The sequence below is a fragment of the Capra hircus genome, chromosome 27, assembly GCF_001704415.2.
Source record: "Capra hircus breed San Clemente chromosome 27, ASM170441v1, whole genome shotgun sequence".
In the NCBI taxonomy this organism is placed as follows: domain Eukaryota; kingdom Metazoa; phylum Chordata; class Mammalia; order Artiodactyla; family Bovidae; genus Capra; species Capra hircus.
The window spans coordinates 21557951-21577704 of record NC_030834.1 but is presented as its reverse complement, the minus strand read 5'-3'; the positions used below and the strand labels follow the sequence as shown (position 1 = coordinate 21577704).

At 43.5% G+C, this 19754-nt stretch overlaps 1 protein-coding gene across 9 annotated transcripts in view; it reads right to left on the bottom strand.

Moving 5' to 3' along the window:
- The window catches only part of KIAA1456 (KIAA1456 ortholog), a 65080-nt gene that overhangs the window by 35459 nt on the left and 9867 nt on the right, over positions 1–19754 (bottom strand). For 5 of the 9 annotated variants that reach the window (XM_018042084.1, XM_018042085.1, XM_018042086.1 and 2 more), the window contains 2 exons: positions 7943–8209; positions 3391–3655 (listed from right to left, as the gene is read on the bottom strand). The exons of 2 other annotated variants lie outside the window; for them this stretch is intronic. The gene's annotated coding sequence lies outside the window, so the exon portion shown is untranslated. The remainder of the gene's footprint in view (positions 1–3390; positions 3656–7942; positions 8210–19754) is intronic. 2 more of the 9 variants (XM_018042083.1, XM_013975445.2) reach the window with 2 other exon arrangements.

Genomic DNA, 19754 nt, shown 5'->3' with positions numbered 1-19754 from the left:
TGCTGCTCTAGGAGCCCCTCCTCTAAAACTCCAGGTTCTGAAAAACCCACTCGCTTTTCTTGATTCCCCCAATGCAGGGTGGCAACTCAGTTGCTTTTACTGTCCTGCCCCTGTGACTTTTGATCCTCTAATATCTGTTTAACCTTACATTTAATATCTCCTTACATTAAATTCTCTCCGTTAACGTAACTGGTGAGGTTTCTGTTTTCCTGACAGCATATTGACCAATAGTACTGTATTCCTGCACTTCTGTGCAAGAAATGAAAACAAGAGAGTGTGTTCCATTTCAACAACCTGCCACAGTTGCTTATTGCCTATCTGCTTTAACTAGTTTGTAAGCACCATAAAATCAGTTGTTTTTGGTTCACTGAGCTATACACCCTGTGAATGCAGGGTGAACCACAGTTTGGCACAGAACAGGCACCCATATCATCTTCATTGGATGAATGAATAGGAAATATTTAATTTGAATATAAAAAACCAGAATAATTCTAGTCATGAAAATGTGCTTGTAATATATAAATATACATGCAGATATCTCCAGGGGGAAAATAAGTAGCTGGAATTTGCCAGCCTCTTTCTGAAATTGTAGCAGTATCCATTTTATGTCCTCCCCACCCCCTTCGCCGCCCCCCCCCCCCCCGCCATTCTCTTGTTTAATGATTTTACTCAGTGGGGGTTCCTCCATATTTTTCTTGTGCTTTTAGGGCATGTTATCTGTAAGTAGTCAGTCAATGTGATATTGTGATTTATGCTAAGAAATATGTATTCACCACTGTTCCTGGCCCAGAGCTTCTAAACCCTTATAATTTCCTATATGAAAGCCTTAGAGGCATCTTTTGTTATGTGTTTTTTTCTCAGTTCCTGAAATAGTTCCAGAGCATAAAGGTGAAATGGGTGTCTTTTGTTATTAATAAATAACAAGCCCCTTTCAACCACACCAGAGTTTCCGTTAATGAGGTGACCTTTGGAAAGTCCCTAAGGATGAGGCTGGTTGCCTGGGGGACCATGTGATTAGAGAGTTGGACCTAGAGGCCTATGCCTCAGACCTCCAGAGAGTTCAGACACCAAGGGCCAAGGATTTAATCAATCACTCCTCCGTGAGAACCCCAAAGGATAGGATTTGGAGAGCTTCCATGCTGATGGACAGAAACCCGTCCATGTGTCAGGAGGGTGTCACGGTCTAAGCTCCAAGGGGCAGAAGCTTGGGGCCTTGAAAGGTCCATATCTTGCCCTGTGCATGTCGTCCATCTGGCTCTTCCTGAGTTATACCTTTTGAGAGACAAGCTGGTAACCCAGTTACATAAAATGTTTTCCTGAGTTCTGTGAGCCACTTCAACAAATTAATCTGAGTAGGGGGTCATGGGAACCACCAGTTGATAACCAGTCGGTCAGAGCACGGATGACAACCTGGACCTCCAGTCGCATCTGAAGTGTGTGTGGTGGGAGGGAGGGTGGCAGTCTTGTGGCACTGAGCCCTTATCTTGTGTATCTGCATCTTTCTCAGGTGGGTGGTGTCAGGATTAAGTTAAATTGTAGGACACCCATCTGGTGCAGCAGAGGTGCCTGATGTGTGGGAAAGCTCCACGTCTGGGGACCACAGTGAAGCGGTGTGAGAGCAGAGGGGACGCACACGAGGGTGCTCTTCCTTTACATCCATTCAGCCAATAAAATGCACAGTTTGAAAACCGAAACACCAGTACATTACACTTCACAAATAAAAGACTTCAAAAGGAGAACTCGGGGAATTTTGATGGGATGAAAACATAACCGTACTAGTGACCACTTAGGCTCACGCTGTCACTGCTGGGTGACCTTGGCAAGTCACTTAGCCTCTCTGGGTATCTGTGACTTCATCTTCAATATAAAAAAGTAGAGATCATTTGTGAAGTGCCTTCCTTCATTTAAGACTCTGATTCTTCAGATAGAAGAGTGCTTTACCATCCTAAGAGCACAAGAGAACTTTCAAGCCTTGAGAGTCTATCCCAGACTCGAATTTCTTCTCATCACTGTCCTCAGGCGTATCCTTTCCATAGACGGAGCCTGGCAAAGTGTGAAGTGACTGACAGTTGAATAAAAAGCTTTGGTGCCAATTCCTATTTTCAGGTACGGATGAAATTCTAATTTTCTGTAGCTCATACTTTTTAAACTTGCCTGGATATCTTTAAGGCCCTAATCTGCGGAGCAGTGTTAATATTGAAAGCTGCATGAAACATTTGACACTCAGAATACATTGCAATAGCTCAACAGAGACCAGGTCAGAGCAGCCATCTCTTCTCTTTCCCTGACATTTAAACGGATCAGACAGCCCAGAATGCACCAGCCCGACTCTGAGCAATGGGGCACAGGCTCACGGGAGGGAGCCCTGCATCCACGGAGCCATGAGAATGAACCGGAATAATGATCCGCAGAAGGAACCCGAAAATGGTCCACAGAACGATCTGGGATAGTGATCCATGAATGGAACTGGAAAACAGTCCATGCAACGGATTGGGAAGGAAATGGAATAATGGTACAGTACAAAGTAGCGTGCAACTGCTCTAACCATTCTCTTTACTGTTCTGTGTGATGGAGAACAGTGCAACATAAAGGTCTAAGGCTACTTTAGAAACAGTGAGAACAGAGGAAAAACAGGCTTATGCAAAAGACATCACAGAGTCAAAAGTTCAAGGACAGGGAAAGAACAGAATGGTCTGTTTAAGGACAGCTGCTGCTGCTGCTAAGTCGCTTCAGTTGTGTCCGACTCTGCGTGACCCCATAGACGGCAGCCCACCAGGCTCCCCTGCCCCTGGGATTCTCCAGGCAAGAACACTGGAGTGGGTTTTCATTTCCTTCTCCAATGCATGAAAGTGAAAAGTGAAAGGGAAGTCACTGAGTCGTGTCTGACTCTTTAGCGACCCCATGCACTGCAGCCCACCAGGCTTCTCCGTCCATGGGATTTTCCAGGCAAGAGGACTGGAGTGGGGTGCCATTGCCTTCTCCGTTAATGACAGCACAGGTCTACAAAAGTGAACAGAGTGAATCTGCTTGTTGTTGTTGTTTTATATCTAAGATGAAGTCACAGAGACCCAGAGAAAATTGTTTCTACATTTCTGTTCACAGGTGAAATACAATGTGTATGTGTATAAAGTGTATATGAGTAAGAAAACATAGTTTTCATTCCTGGAAGAAAACCGAGCAGCGTTGTAGTGATTGGTCATCAGGGAGGCTCACTATCAGTGAGGAAGCCAGGATCTCAAATAATTCTCTCTCTCTCCTCTCCCCCACACGCATATATACAGACACACACGTACATATACATATTGTATATATCCACACATATGTATACATATGTATGTACATGTATGTATTTATATATATAAGTAACACAAAACAGGACAGTGGACTCACAAGCTGTGTGAACACAGAAGCAGGGAGCTGTGTCTCAGCCAAGGATGGAAGGCTGGGTGTCACCGTGAAGGGGAAGGGACTCCGGCTCTCGCAGGTGTCTGAGGAGGAGATGCCTCTGCGACAGCTTCTGAAGGACGGCAGGTTGGTTGCATCTCTCTGTGACGCTGCTCAGGCCAGGCCAGAGTAGTTAATACACGGCATGTCCTCTGTTCATCACAGTTCGGCTCTTCTCGTAATTAGCGGACATTGTTGCATTGAAAAATACCTGCGGAGAGGTGGGGGTGTCTCACTGGTGCCTCCTGTGAGCGACTCAGAGCTGAACCCTCTGGGCTGCCTCGGCTCCTCACCCTGAGGGTTGATCCCTCCCAGAGGGGGCGACGAAACATCCCGGCAACAGGGACTCTAGGTCTCACATCAGAACGTCACCAGGGTTCCTGGTGACGATTCCCTGACAGGATTCCTCTCACTCTGCATGCCATAAATACCCAGATCTCAGAGCAGAGAACATGAAGAGATTCTAGTAATTAAGAGCGCTGCAGTAGCTCTTTATGACAAATACATCAGAAATTGCTAAAGGATCAGTGTTTGTTTAAGAAGGAAAATTCTTCTTTTCCGGAAATTTCGAAGAAGAAGCCCATGGCTTTCTAGGTTAAAGGAATAGAAATCAGGAATCTCTGCCCACGTTTGTCCCCTTCTGACCTCGTCTTTATAAAACAGGCCACATCCCAGGAAAGGCACATAATTCTGCAGACCTGTATAGTCCCTTAGCATGAGTGTCTTTTATCATCTGGGCAGCATCTCATTTGAAACAGAAATTCATCTATGGTGGTGTCTCTTTTGAGAAACTGTATCCCAAGTTCATTCAGCCTGACAATGGCAGTGACAATGGTCAAACTTGCAACAGTGCTTTAAAAGAAATCCATCATCTGCTAATAGCGTACTCCCAGGTATTGCATGGAGAAGGCAATGGCACCCCACTCCAGTACTCTTGCCTGGAAAATCCTCTGGATGGAGGAGCCTGGTAAGCTGCAGTCCATGGGGTCACTAAGAGTCGGATACAACTGAGAGACTTCACTTTCACTTTTCACTTTCATGCATTGGAGAAGGAAATGGCAACCCACTCCAGTGTTCTTGCCTGGAGAATCCCAGGGAAGGGGGAGCCTGGTGGGCTGCCGTCTATGGAGTCGCACAGAATCAGACATGACTGAAGCGACTTAGCAGCAGCAGCAGCAGCAGTTACTGAGTTCATATGGACATTCACTACTTTCTATTTTAGAAAGACAGTGTTCTAAAAATGTGTTCAGTATTGATCTGGCTTTCTAAGTTGATTAGTGACTGTAATTCTACTGTGGGAGGGACGACTTTCATTCTTAACAAGAAACATGGAAAATTCAGGAGAATTTGCCTTCCCTAGAAATTATGGGTGTTAACAAGCTGCTTTAATTAGGAAGGTTTAGCTCAGTAGGGGCAAAATGTTCGAAATAATCTAAATGGAGAGAGCCTGAATTGGTCACATGCCAACAGAGGAGGTTATTTTAATGTCGACTCCACAGGAAGAACTGCTGGGGCACACAAACGTTTGTCATTGTCCCTCTGACTTCCTGAGGTCTGTGGAGGGCCTGTGTGCGTGTGGAAGCGCTAAGATGGAGCAGGGGTTAAGAGCCTGCTTTTGAAGCCCTCAGTTCCTACGTTTTCACTCTGCCGCTGTCTGTGCCATCACGGAACATGTTTTCCTAAAGTCTCAGATGGCGTTTTGAGCCACCCTTCTTGGTTTTTGCCAACAAAAGTCTTGTTGGCTTTTGCCTAACACATTAGTATTTAATGTAACTGACAAGATTTGGGGGCCCTGGGCATACCTTTAGATGATTATTTCAGAGAGGAAACAACTATAGGAAGTGATTTACGTTGGGCCCTAGAGTTAAACAGAATTTGCACATGAAATCCACAGAACATTTCTGCTTCAACCCAATTCTTCTGTGTACTGTGAAAACATTAATTTTCATGCTACCTAAAATCTTGTCACTTACACTTCCCATACCTCAGAAGTATTAGCCAGTGGTATTATGCTACCTGATCCTAAAATACCTTTGAATTATAATCTCATAATGTAAAACTTAAAAGGGACACTGAAAAAGGTGAACAAGTAATATTGTAACCTCTATTTTTTGCGCCTCTGAGCTGGAGAAATGAGGTGGTCAGCTGTCCCTCCCCTGCCACGCACCTCCTCTTGGGCCAACTCCAGGGCACACAGGCTCCTCCCACCTCCAATGGGACCTGTTTCTAGAAGCCTAGCCTCTCTGGTCTCCTGCGTCTGTTTTGCTCCTCCTCTGGGAGGGTGGTGGTATGAGCATGTGGCAGCCAGCTCCTGTACTGGTCTGCGAAGTCCTGTGCTAAATAGACAGGTACTGAACTCAAAACAGAAGCAGAAGATATTAAGAAAAGGTGGTAAAAATATACAGAAGAAGTATAGAAAAAAGATCTTAATGACCCAGATAACCACAATGGTGTGATCACTCACCTAGAGCCAGACATCCTGGAGTCTGAAGTTAAGTGGGCCTTAGGAAGCATCACTATGAGCAATACTAGTGGAGGTGATGGAATTCCAGCTGAGCTGTTTCAAGTCCTAAAACATGATGATGTGAAAGTGCTGCACTCAATATGCCAGCAAATTTGGAAAACTCAGCAGTGGCCACAGGACTGGAAAAGGTCAGTTTTCATTCCAATCCCAAAGAAAGGCAATGAATGCCAAAGAATGTTCAAACTACTGCACAATTGCACTCACCTCACACACTAGCCAAGTAACGCTCAAAATTCTCCAAGCAAGGCTTCAACAGTTTTTAAACTGAGAACTTCCAGATGTTCAAGCTGGATTTAGAAAGGCAGAGGAACCAGAGATCAAATTGCCAAGGGTCATCGAAAAAACAAGAGAGTTCCAGAAAAACATCTATTTCTGCTTTATTGACTACGTCAAAGCCTTTGACTGTGTGGATTACAACAAACTGTCAAAAATTCTCAAAGAGATGAGAATACCAGACCACTTTACCTGCCTCCTGAGAAATCTGTATGCAGGTCAAGAAGCAACAGTTAGAATTGGACATTCAACAACAGACTGGTTCCAAATTGGGAAAGGTGTATGTCAAGGCTGTATATTGTCACCCTGCTTTTTTAACTTATGTGCAGAGTACATCATGTAAAATGCTGGGCTGGAGGAAGCACAAACTAGAATCAAGACTGCCGGGAGAAATAGCAATAACCTCAGATATGCAGATGGCACCACCCTTATGGCCAAAAGTAAAGAGGAACTAGAGAGTCTTTTGATGAAAGTGAAAGAGGAGAGTGAAAAAACTGGCTTAAAACTCAACATTCAAGAAACTAATAACATGGTATCCGGTCCCATCACTTCATGGCAAATAGATGGGGAAACAATGGAAACAATGACAGACTTTATTTTCTTGGGCTCCAAAATCACTGCAGATGGTAACTGAGCCATGAAAATAAACAACGCTTGCTCCTTGAAAGAAAAGCTATGACCAACCTAGATAGCATATTAAAATGCAGAGACATTACTTTGCCAACAAAGGTCCATCTAGTCAAAGGTATGGTTTTTCCAGGAGTCACATATGGATGTGAGAGTGGGACTATAAAGAAAGCTGAGCGCTGAAGAACTGATGCTTTTGAACTGTGGTGTTGGAAAAGCCTCTTGAGAGTCCCTTGGACTGCAAGGAGATCCAACCAGTCCATCCTAAAGGAAATCAGTCCTGAATATTCACTGAAAGGACTGATGCTGAAACTGAAACTCCAATCCTTTGGCCACCTGATGAGAACTGACTCATTGGAAAAGACCCTAATGCTGGGAAAGATTGAAGGCAGGAGAAGGGGATGACAGAGGATGAGATGGTTGGATGGCATCACTGCCTTGATGGACATCAGTTTGAGTAAGCTCTGGGAGTTGGTGATGGACAGAGAAGCCTGGTGTGCTGCAGTCCATGCAGTCTCAAAGAGTCAGACACAACTGAGACTGAACTGAACTGAACTCAAAATTTAGACCAATTTTAATTTAAAAAAAAAACAAAACTGGGTCACATAGTTGAACATTAGAAGCAGCTGAGGTTGACCCTTTTTGTTACCAAGGTATTGTTTATTTAATCACTTCTGGGGGAATATTTCAAATATGCCACATACTTTTTATGCCTTTTTTCTTTTTGGCCATTCCCCACAGCTTCCCCACAATTTAGTTCCCTGGCCAGGGATTGAACCCATGCCCGCAGCAGTGAAAGCGTGGAGTCCTAACCACTGGACCACTAGGGAATTCCGTTCTGTCTTTCTAAAGAGCCTACATAATGCATTTGTAAAGAATCCGCCTGCAGTGCAGGAGACCTTGCTTGGATTCCTGGGTCGGGAAGATCCTCTGAAGAAGGGATAGGCTACCGACTCCAGTATTCTTGGGCTTCCCTTGTGGCTCAGCTGGTAAAGAATCCGCCTGCAATGCGGGAGATCTGGGTTCGATCGCTGGGTTGGGAAGATTCCCCTGGAGAAGAGAAAGGCTACCTACTCCGGTATCCTGGCCTGGGGAATTCCATGGACTGTGCGGCACGACTGATCGACTTTCCCTTTCATAATAGAGCAGCAGTGCCCTCCAACATCCAGCGACGCTAACAGAGCATCTGCATTTACGCTGAGTGCCGTCGTGACTGCTTCTCTGCCTTGCACTGCTGTGGGCAGCCACTTTTCACGCTCTCTCTTCTCCTTTCTAATTTGCTGCTCTTCATTGGCTTGGAGTTTAAGAGAGATCAAACAACTAAACCTGTTGGAAATCTACCTAAAACAGGAAGAAAAAAACATTTGGGTCATTAGAGGTGTGAGTTTAGATGAACCAGTTTGATGACATCTGTACTGTGTTGGTTCTGGGTTATGATCTGGAGGCTAAGAAAGGCTTACTGGCCTCCTGCTCAGTCCTTGGGCGCTGGTCCTCTGATGGTCGAACTTCGTTGTTTTTTTCTTTTACCCAGAGCTCGCTGACCTCCGCTCCTGGCTGTGTGTTCATGTCAGTGCTAGTTCTGTCTCATTTCTGCTGAGCTCCTTCTTAATAGCTCAGACCTTGCAATGCCCTCTGTTGTCTGCAGCAGCCCTCACCTCTAAAACCAGCCAGTGCGTGACGGGGTTTGAATGTTTACATCACACACTGAGGCATTCGATTCAAAGTAAGGGCCACAGAAATAAAAGCTGCACAGAAGGAGGAAATATGCCAGTTGAAAAAAAGAGAGGTCTAATTTGCAGGCAGCTTGCATTGTATTTTATAACAATATGTTTGACATTTTCAGCTTTCCTATGGCAGTAAATTGTACTTCTCCTAGCAGCAAGAGTTATTAAGTCTGTGCCCAGAATAAACCAGACTGTTTTGGAAAGTTTAATTTTTTCAGTTTTCATATTCCATTTTATGACCGTGTTGGTTTCTTCAGCAGTAAGCCTATAAGGAAACTCTGTTTATTATTTCTAATTGAAAACTATAAATACTATGTGTATCCTTCACAGTTTCATCATAATTTACTTAAAAAAAAAACAAATACAGTTTTATTCTAAATTAAAAAGTAAGACAGAAGATTTAACATAAAGCACTGATGGCAAGGTGGCAATTTATCTTGGTGATGGTGATAAGCACTGAATGGCATCCAGGGGGCCATCCTCGTAGACTGAATGCCCACATCTCCTGCAGGATTCACATGTTAAAGCTCTGACTCCCCATGTGGCTGTATTTGGAGAGGGCCTATCAGAGGGTAATTAAGATGAAATTAAGTCATAAGAGTATGGTCCTGATCCAGCAGGGTAAGAGACACCAGAGAGGTCTCTCTCCACGTGCACACGGAAGGAAGGTCATGAAATGACACAGGGCGAAGGTGGCTGTCTGCAAGCCAGCAAGAAGGGAGCTCTCACCAGAAACCAGACCAGCTGGAGCCTTGTGGGAAAACATGTTTCTGTTGTTTAAGCCACCCTGTCTGTGGTACGTGGTCATGCCAGCCCATGCTAAGACACTGTCTATTTTGTGACATGCATGCTTATTTTACCAGGAAAGGCAATGATGTGTCTGTCATGAACTGGAACTCACTCACTCGTACTCAGTGGGGTCCGACCCTTTGTGACCCCATGGACTGTAGCCTGCCAGGCTCCTCTGTCCATGGGATTCTGCAGGCACGAATACTGGAATGGGTGGTCCTTTCCTCCTCCAGGGCATCTTCCCGGCCCAGGGATCGAACCCGAGTCTCCTGCGGCCCCTGCTTTGCAGGCGGATTCTTTACCACTGAGCCAGCTGGGAAGCCCCCCAAGATGTACAATTCCAATGACGTGGACAGGTGAAATATTGAAAAATAAAGATAGAATACAATGTTTTTGATAAATAGTTTTTAAATAACAACTCAAAAAGGACAATAATGACTTGAGTTTTTAAAAGTAGCCTTTTCCTTAGAAGTGCCAAGCACTAGTGTACTTTGCTCACCAGATCTTTGTTTGATGGCCTCCTAAACTGTTAGAAAATGAGATGTTGCACAGCTCATGCATGAAAAACTAGGGTCAGATGAGGGCAAATGGATGTGAAACCAAAGCTTTCACTTTGATTGTTTACATCAGGATCTTAATTCCCTGGGCAGTCAGGGATATTGACAAAACAGTGCCTTTTCAGGCTAACTCTGCTCTGACTTCACTACGAAAATGCAAACCTCTTCCATTTCCCTCTTTGTGCTCCAGTCTCATGCATCCCTTTTGTTTCAGAATCCTCAGACTCCGCGCCAAGGCTGGCCTCTCTCCTCCATGGATCCCATCTTTATGGGGACATCAGCAGCATTCACCCCTCTTTCTGTCCTGGCCTTTGGCTCTTGCCCGTGGCCTCCTCTCCTCGGCTAGCAGACACACAGAGCCCCCTCTGCTTAAACAGAAACACAAAGCCACACACAAGGCAAGCCCTGCCAGGCCCTGCCTCTGCTCTCAAGCTTTACTCTCGTCTTCCTCCTCCCTTTTCAAGAGGGGTCCATGAATCCCACCTGTTTTCTTGTCCTCCAGTATCCTCTCAACCCATCGCAGCCTGGCTGCCATCCGACACACTCCATCACCAAGGCCTCTTGGGTCATCCTGCCACCTGTTTCCATCGCTCGGTTTCAGAGAAACACCATCCTGGAGAGAAACTATGGTTGAGTTCCACAGGATGGTCATTTTGCTGAGACCTGCGGAACTCACTGTTAGTATGTGGACTAGAAAATATTCTTTCTGAAGCCACTGGTCATCTGTCCAGCATGAAGCCTCGGTTTAGTGCTGCTCAAGCGAAGGGTTCAGGATGCTAAAGAAGGCTTGAAAGGAAATGGCTGCAGGATGTAAGGACGGCGAGGGAAGACCATGATGTTGGCATGGTCAGGCGAGGAAAATGTCAGCTGTGGAGTGAGGTTTATTTAAGCTCTGGGTCACAGTAAGAATGCACGCCGTTATAAATACTTGAGAGCCAATGCGTAAGTAAAAGAAAACTATATAATTATGTTTCTGAATGACTAAAATCCTCCTATACTAATTCTGCAAGGGCAGGGGTCTACCCTGCCACACTCTGGTCTAGTTTAAATAAACAAATCCAAGCTCTAACTAAAGTAGTCACAGCTTTAACTAAATTAATTGATACACAAAGTATTCAATAACCTGAATCAATGCTTTAATGGTTACTATTACCTGTAATAAAAATTTCTGTGTCAAAATACATAGTTTTCCTTCATTTTAAAAATTATTCCATTATCCTTCAATTTCCTTTTTTTTAATGGACAAATCATAATACGCAAAACCCTGGGAATCATTCAGAGCATCAAACTCTGGGGTTAAAAGTTTGTAACTTGACAGTTGAGTCCACAGGGTGTACCTTGCCTACAATACAGTTTTCTGTTTTTAACAGCACTTGTAGTGGGATTCCTAGTAACTTCTGCTTTCTGAACATTCGCTATCATCCTAAAGTGGTATGTTATACATAAAACCATCAACATATCCAAAATATAATCGTCTTAATGAGAATAAACCTCTCCTGTATGCACATACTTCCACTGCATCTCAAAAGGCCTAAGGTTTAACAAGTAAAATAGACAGATTATCTAACATAAATGACTTTAAAAATATCTGGCTGAACATTCCACTTGGAGGTTTATACATCTTCTGCATACATATGGATGTGCACGTGTGTCTGTGTAGCTTTTTTAAGGGAATGGCGGATCGTCTGGCCCAATTTTTCATGGTCATGTGGGAAATATAACATTCTTGGCTTGTGAAACAAGAAAAGGTAGGTTTGCATTTCTGCCAACTAGATGCAAAGTCTCAAGAGCTTCCTGCAGAGGAAAGCCAGCCTGGAGAATCCCGGCAGTGTCTGCAGGAGGGAAAAATTAATGATAGAAGGTTGGAGGGCCTTGATGATGAATGGCCTTGACTGCTTCAGAAGCAACCTTTTCTCTGGTTTCAGGCCTGTCAGTGGATTCTCTGGGCTCTGGTCCTAGTCTTTACCCCATATTCAACTGGATGGCAAGAAGTAGTCTGCTCAGAAGTCTCACTGAGTACATCTTCCTCATCTCCTAAGAGCTTGGGTGAAGTGTCAGTGCCTAGGGTAAGTGCTGCTTATAAAATGTTCCAGCTGGGACTGGGATGACAGAAATGCTCTCATTTATTAATTTCCCTGAATTGAGCCATGTTCCCTGACATGCCATTACCTGGCCTACTGAAGGTAACATTCTTTACATTTTCTTCTCTAGCACATGAAGTACCTATTAATATATATTTTTAAATATTTAGGTAATTTAAAAATTAACATCTTGCATTGGTGTGGAACTTTGGTTACAACCGATGAGCAAATCGTGATGCATTATTATTAATGTGTCCATAGTAGGCAGTAGACTTCACAGTTTGTATAATTGTGTACTGTGGCCTTTGCCACATGCAACATGTCATGTGTCCACAATTACCCACACACCATGCAGAATAGTTTCATTGCCATAAAACCCTCTGTGTCCACTTAATTCACCTCTTTTTCCCCACCAAAAACCCCTGGCAACCACTGATCTTTTCACTGCCTTTGTAGTTGTTCCCAGATGTCTAAAAATTGGGATTATGTAGAATTTAGCCTTTTCAGCCTGGTTTATTGACTTAGCAGTTATGCACTTAAAGTTCCTTCTCCATGTCTTTCTGTAGCTCCATAGACATTTTCATCATGGAATAATATTCCAGGACTTCCTTGGTGGCCCAGTGGTTAAGACTCCACACCACCAATGGAAGGAGTGTGGGTTCAATTCCTGGTCAGGGAAGTTGTGCATGCTGCAGTCAAAAAAAAACCCAGCACCACCACCACCAACAGCTAGAGACTAGTATACCACTGTATGAACAGACCGTTTATCCATTCACCTGTTGGAGGACATCTTGATTATTTGTGAATTTGGGATGTTTGCATTATAAACATGTGTGTGCAGGTTTTTGTGTGGATTTGCCTGATAATTTTTTGGTACTCAGCAATACAAGTGCAGTCTAATGCCAGCAGACTTGTGGATGCTGTTCATTTTTGGCACCCATGAGATATTCACTTTGGGTCTTCTTTTCTCAATGCTCCTTAACACCTGTTGGGCTCTCAGCTATCATCTCTGGCTGGCAAGTAACTTCTGCAGATGTATTTTCTGAAGCTTAGTTACTACTGATCACCAAAAGTTTATTAAGTTTCTTCAAGTCTGCTATTACAGATGAATGAGATTTCTTGATTGACTCCACAAAAGGCTGGTATCTGCCAATGAGACTTCAAGAGAGGGAGCAATTCCCACCCAGCAAATGTGGCAATTCTTTGTTTGTTCCAGACATGTCAGTATTACTGTCCAGATCTATAAACCCCCAATGGAAACCAAATTTAAAAATTTCAAATGAAGGGTCATATTTTAATGCTTCTATTTCCATAAAGGTCTTCCCTGGTGGCTCAGATGGTAATGAATCTCCCTGCCAATGCAGGAGACATGGGTTTGATCCCTGGGTCAGGAAGATCCCCTGGAGGAGGAAATGGCAACCTACTCCAGGATTATTATATGGAGAACCCCCAAGACAAAGGAGCCTGGCGGGCTACAGGCCATGGGGTTACAAAAGAGTCAGGGCATGACCGAGTGACTAAATAACAACAATTTCCGTAAAGGGACTAATAAGTTGAGATCAGATGCATCATTTTTTTTTAACTTTCTTATTTTGTATTGGGGTATAGGCAATGAATCAGCGCTTCCCTGGGAGCTCAGCTGGTAAAGAATCCACCTGCAATGCAGGAGACCCCGGTTTGATTCCTGGGTTGGGAAGATCCCCTGGAGTAGGGATAGGTTACCCACTAGGCTAGTATTCTTGGCTGGAGAATCCCCATGGGTAGAGGAGCCTGGTGGGCTACAGTCCATGGGGTCACAAAGAGTTGGACACGACTGAGCAACTAAGGACAGCACATAGCTGATTAATAATGTTGTGATGGCTCCAGGTGAACAGCGAAGGAATGCAGCCATACATTTACATGTGTCCCTTGACCCCCAAACGCCCCTCCCATCCAGGCTGCCACATAACATTGAGCAGAGTTCCCGTGTGCTATACAGTGGAACCTTGTTGGTTATACATTTTAAATAAACCAGTGTGTACCTGTCCATCCCAAGCCCCCTAATTTGACATTATTACCTACTTCCACAGCCAAAGGAAGAATATTTTTCTTTTTATGTAGAAGGACCACATTCTGCTGCCTGTCTCCTTTCGTCTCCCCGTCCAAGCCAACAGGTGGTTGTCGGTTTGTTGCCTGTCTCCAGGAAGTTCATGTCCCCTGTGTCATGTTTTTGGTCACGTGGACTAGTTCTGTTTGATCTCATGTTGTTGATCCCCTGGTTCTTTATGCTGCTGGAGGCTGTTCCCTGACTCCAGTGATGACATCCTAGATGCCACGCCTTTTCTCTTAAAAACATCTGTGGTCAGCCCGTTATAACCGTTGTGACAGAAGAGCTAGCTTCCTTGTGTGAGGATGGAATTCGAGACCCTGGGTGCTTTTATCAGCAGGCAGCTAGTTTAAATGATCCCAGATTCCTTTCTCTGATGAATTCTGCAGAGTCAGCGCTGGACTTCCGCCCAACAAAGTATGATGCTGGAGAAGTGTAATGAAAAAGATCCTGACAGGAGATAATGTTCTTTTCCCCTTCCATTTTTAACTTCATTTAAAAATCAATATGGTGGATCTATATCCCAAAGAATTGGAAGCCAAGGACTTGTGGAGAGATTTCCACACCCATGCCCATAGCAGCATTATTCACAACTGCCAAAGCGACTCAAGTATCCACTTAGAGATGAATGAATTAACATAATGTGTATATACATACAGAAGAATACTTGTGGCGTTTAGTCGCTCAGCCGTGTCCAGCTCTATTGGACCGTGTCCTTGCCACCCCATGGACCACCAGACTCCTGTCTGTGGGATTCTCCAGGCAAGAATACTGGAGTGGGTTGCCATTTCCTCCTCCAGAGGATCTTCCAACCCAGGAATTGAACATGAGTCTCCTGCATCGGCAGGCAGATTCTTTACCACCGAGCCACAGGGAAACCCACAGAAAAATACTATTCAGGCTTAAAAAGAAGTACAACTCTGATATATGCTTCGGCATCAATGTATATTTTGCTAAGTGATTAGGACAGTCACAAAAGGACAAATATCGTGTGATCCCACTAATATAAGGTACCTAGAGTAGTCAATGGCACCCCACTCCAGTACTTTTGCCGGGAAAATCCCATGGATGGAGGAGCCTGGTGGGCTGCAGTCCATGGGGTCGCTAAGAGTCGGACACGACTGAGCAACTTCACTTTCACTTTTCACTTTCGTGCATTGGAGAAGGAAATGGCAACCCACTCCAGTGTTCTTGCCTGGAGAATCCCAGGGACAGGGGAGCCTCATGGGCTGCTGTCTATGGGGTTGCACAGAGTCGGACACGACTGAAGCGACTTAGCAGCAGCAGCAGCAGAGTAGTCAAACTCATAGAAACAGGAAGTAGAAACTGTGGTTGCCAGGAGCTGGGAGGAGAGGTAAATGGGGAGTTGCTGTTTAATAGGTGTAGTTTCAGCTTTGTAAGATGATAAACATTCTGGAGATGAATGAAGATGATTGCACAGCAATATGAATGTACTTAATGCCACTGAATTACAGACTTAAAAATGGTTAAAATGGTCAGTTTTATGAAAGTCACTGTTGCAATTAATGCAATAATGCTACACAACACCTTAATCTTGGGTGAGATCTTAAGTCCAAGGCTTGCTGGGGCAGTCCCCACCCATGCTTCTTTTCCCCAGGGCACTCATTAATACAGGCAGACCTGGAAAATATTGTAGGTTTGGTTCCAGACCACTGCAGTAAAGCAAATATTGCAATAAAGTGAAGAACATGAAATTTTGGTTCCCATTACAATAAAAGTTATGTTTGTAATATACTGTAGCCTATAAGTGTGCAACAGCATTATGTATAAAAAATGTATGTACCTTAATTAAAAAATACTTTATGGCTAAAAATGCCAACTGTCATCGCAGCGTTCAGTGAGTCTTAATCTTTGTGCAGTAGTTAACATCAAAGCTCACTGATCACAGATCAACATAGCAAATATAACAACAATGAAAAAGTGTGAAATATTGTGAGAATTACCAAAAAGTGACACAAAGGCACAAAGTGAATACATGCTGTTGGAGAATTGGCACTGATAGACTGGCTCGATGCAGGGCTGCCTCCAACCTTCAATTTGTAGGCGAGACAAAATCCGCAAAGTGCAATAAAATGAAGCACAATATAACAAGGTCTGCCTGCAGTCCCCCACTTTTTGCTCTCAAAAGTGTCCCAGGTTGAACAATAAGTCACATGATCACCCTGGTTCTGTTTCGTGATTGCATAAATCATTGTATTGCCATCTTCATTTGGAAACATCTTAACATTTAGAATATGCCTGCATTTTCTAGAATCACTCTAATTATAAACACGATGTCCTGGAGAATGCTACAGTCTCCAGTATTTTTATTTTTTAATTTAAAACAACACTTATCTATTTGCTCATAACTCTGTTGGTTAGATATTTGGCACAACATAGCCGAGTTTTCCGCTCTGACTATGGTTAAGACTGAGACCAAGATAATCAGCCAGGGTGAGCTGTCAGCTAGAGGCTCTGAGGTAAAGTCTGCTTCCAAGCCAATTCTTGGAAATGAATTTCATGTGGTCATAGGACTGAAATCCTTGATCAGAATGAGGTTCCCCTTTCCTTGATGCCACCCTTCACATTTTAAAAAAATTACTGATTACTTGCCAAACAGTGACTGAAGTACCAAAAGCAGCCCCCCATTCTTACAAATGCTTTACTTCTTTAAACACAAAAAACCTTTTTTTTTTAAATTGAGGTAATACTGGTTTGTAACATTATATGCATTTCACGTGTGCAGCATTATATTTTGACTTCTGTATACACTGCAGTGTGCTCACCACTAAAAGTTTAGTTTCTTATCACTGTACAGTTCAGTTCAGTTCAGTTTAGTCGCTCAGTCGTGTCCGACTCTTTGCGACCCCATGAATCGCAGCACACCAGGCCTCCCTGTCCATCACCAACTCCCGGAGTTCACTCAGACTCACGTCCATCGAGTCCGTGATGCCATCCAGCCATGTCATCCTCTGTCGTCTCCTTCTCCTCCTGCCCCCAATCCCTCCCAGCATCAGAGTCTTTTCCAATGAGTCAACTCTTCACATGAGGTGGCCAAAGTACTGGAGTTTCAGCTTTAGCATCATTCCTTCCAAGGAAATCCCAGGGTTGATCTCCTTCAGAATGGACTGGTTGGATCTCCTTGCAGTCCAAGGGACTCTCAAGAGTCTTCTCCAACACCACAGCTCAAAAGCATCAATTCTTTGGCACTCAGCCTTCTTCACAGTCCAACTCTCACATCCATACATGACCACAGGAAAAACCATAGCCTTGACTAGACGGACCTTAGTCGACAAAGTAATGTCTCTGCTTTTGAATATGCCATCCAGGTTGGTCATAACTTTTCTTGCAAGGAGTAAGCGTCTTTTAATTTCATGGCTGCAATCACCATCTTCGGTGATTTTAGAGCCCCCAAAAATAAAGTCTGACACTGTTTCCACTGTTTCCCCATCTATTTGCCATGAAGTGATGGGACCGGATGCCATGATCTTCGTTTTCTGAATGTTGAGCTTTAAGCCAACTTTTTCACTCTCCTCTTTCACTTTCCTCAAGAGGCTTTTTAGTTCCTCTTCACTTTCTGCCATAAGGGTGGTGTCATCTGCATATCTGAGGTTATTGATATTTCTCCCGGCAATCTTGATTCCAGCTTGTGTTTCTTCCAGTCCAACATTTCTCATTATGTACTCTGCATATAAGTTAAATAAGCAGGGTGACAATATACAGCCTTGACGTACTCCTTTTCCTATTTGGAACCAGTCTGTTGTTCCATGTCCAGTTCTAAGTGTTGCTTCCTGACCTGCATACAGGTTTCTCAAGAGGCAGGTCAGGTGGTCTGGTATTCCCATCTCTTTCAGAATTTTCCACAGTTTATTGTGATCCACACAGTCAAAGCCTTTGGCATAGTCAAGAAAGCAGAAATACATGTTTTTCTGGAACTCTCTTGCTTTTCCCGTGATCCAGCGGATGTTGGCAATTTGATCTCTGGTTCCTCTGCCTTTTCTAAAACCAACTTGAACATCAGGAAGTTTGTGGTTCACGTATTGCTGAAGCCTGGCTTGGAGAATTTTGAGCATTACTTTACTAGCATGTGAGATGAGTGCAATTGTGCAGTAGTTTGAGCATTCTTTGGCATTGCCTTTCTTTGAGAATGGAATGAAACTGACCTTTTCCAGTCCTGTGGCCACTCCTGAGTTTTCCAAATTTGCTGGCATATTGAGTGCAGCACTTTCACAGCATCATCTTTCAGGATTTGAAACAGCTCCACTGGAATTCCATCACCTCCACTAGCTTTGTTCTTAGTGATGCTTTCTAAGGCCCACTTGACTTCACATTCCAAGATGTCTGGCTCTAAATTAGTGATCACACCATCATGATTATCTGGGTCGTGAAGATCTTTTTTGTATAGTTCTTCTGTGTATTCTTGCCACCTCTTCTTAATATCTTCTGCTTCTGTTAGGTCCAGACCATTTCTGTCCTTTATTGATCCCATCTTTGTGTGAAATGTTCCCTTGGTATCTCTAATTTTCTTGAAGAGATCTCTAGGCTTTCCCATTCTGTTCTTTTCCTCTATTTCTTTGCATTGATCACTGAAGAAGGCTTTCTTATCTCTCCTTGCTATTCTCTGGAACTCTGCATTCAGATGCTTTTATCTTTCCTTTTCTCCTTTGCTTTTCGCCTCTCTTCTTTGCACAGCTATTTGTAAGGCCTCCCCAGACAGCCATTTTGCTTTTTTGCATTTCTTTTCCATGGGGATGGTCTTGATCCCTGTCTCCTGTACAATGTCACGAACCTCATTCCATAGTTCATCAGGCACTCTACCTATCAGATCTAGGCCTTTAAATCTATTTCTCACTTCCACTGTATAATCAATCCTTTGACCCATTTTGTCCTCCTCACACTCCATAACCACTTCTCTGTTCTCTGTACCTGTATGTTTGTTTGTGGTTTTCAAATTTTGGTTTGTTCATTTATTTTGTTTTGTTCTATATTCCACGTAAGAGTGAAAATACATGGTATTTGTCGTTCTCCATCTGACTTATTCCACTTAACATATGTTCAAGGTCAGTGTTGTAGTAAATGGATGGTTGTATCTTTCTATGGCTAAGCGATATTCCGTTGTGTACATAAACCACATCTGCTTTGTCCATCTATCCATCAGTAGGCCTTTGTTTCCGTATATTGGCTGTTTTAAGTAGTACAATGAACGTGATGGTGTATATATCTTTTAGAATTAGTGTTTTTGTTTCTTTAAATAAATATCCAGGAGCAGAATTGCTGGATGATATGGAAGTTCTAGTCTTAATTTTTTGAAGAATCTTCATATTGTTTTCCATAAGTGATTGCACTGGTTTGCATTCCCACCAGCAGTATATGTGAGGTTCCTTTTTTCCACAGCCTTTCCAACACTGGCTGTTTCTTGCGTTTTTGATGATAGCCATTCTGATGGCTATGAGGTGATACCTCATTGTGGCTTTGATTTGCATTTCCCGGATAATTTGTGATATTGGACATATTTTCATGTGCCTGTTGGCCATCTGCATGTCTTCTCTGGGAAAATGTCTATTCAGCTCCTCTGCCTGTGTTTTAACTGGGTTGTCTGGCTTTTTATTGTTGAGTTGTAGAAGTTCTTGGTAATTTTTTAGATATTAA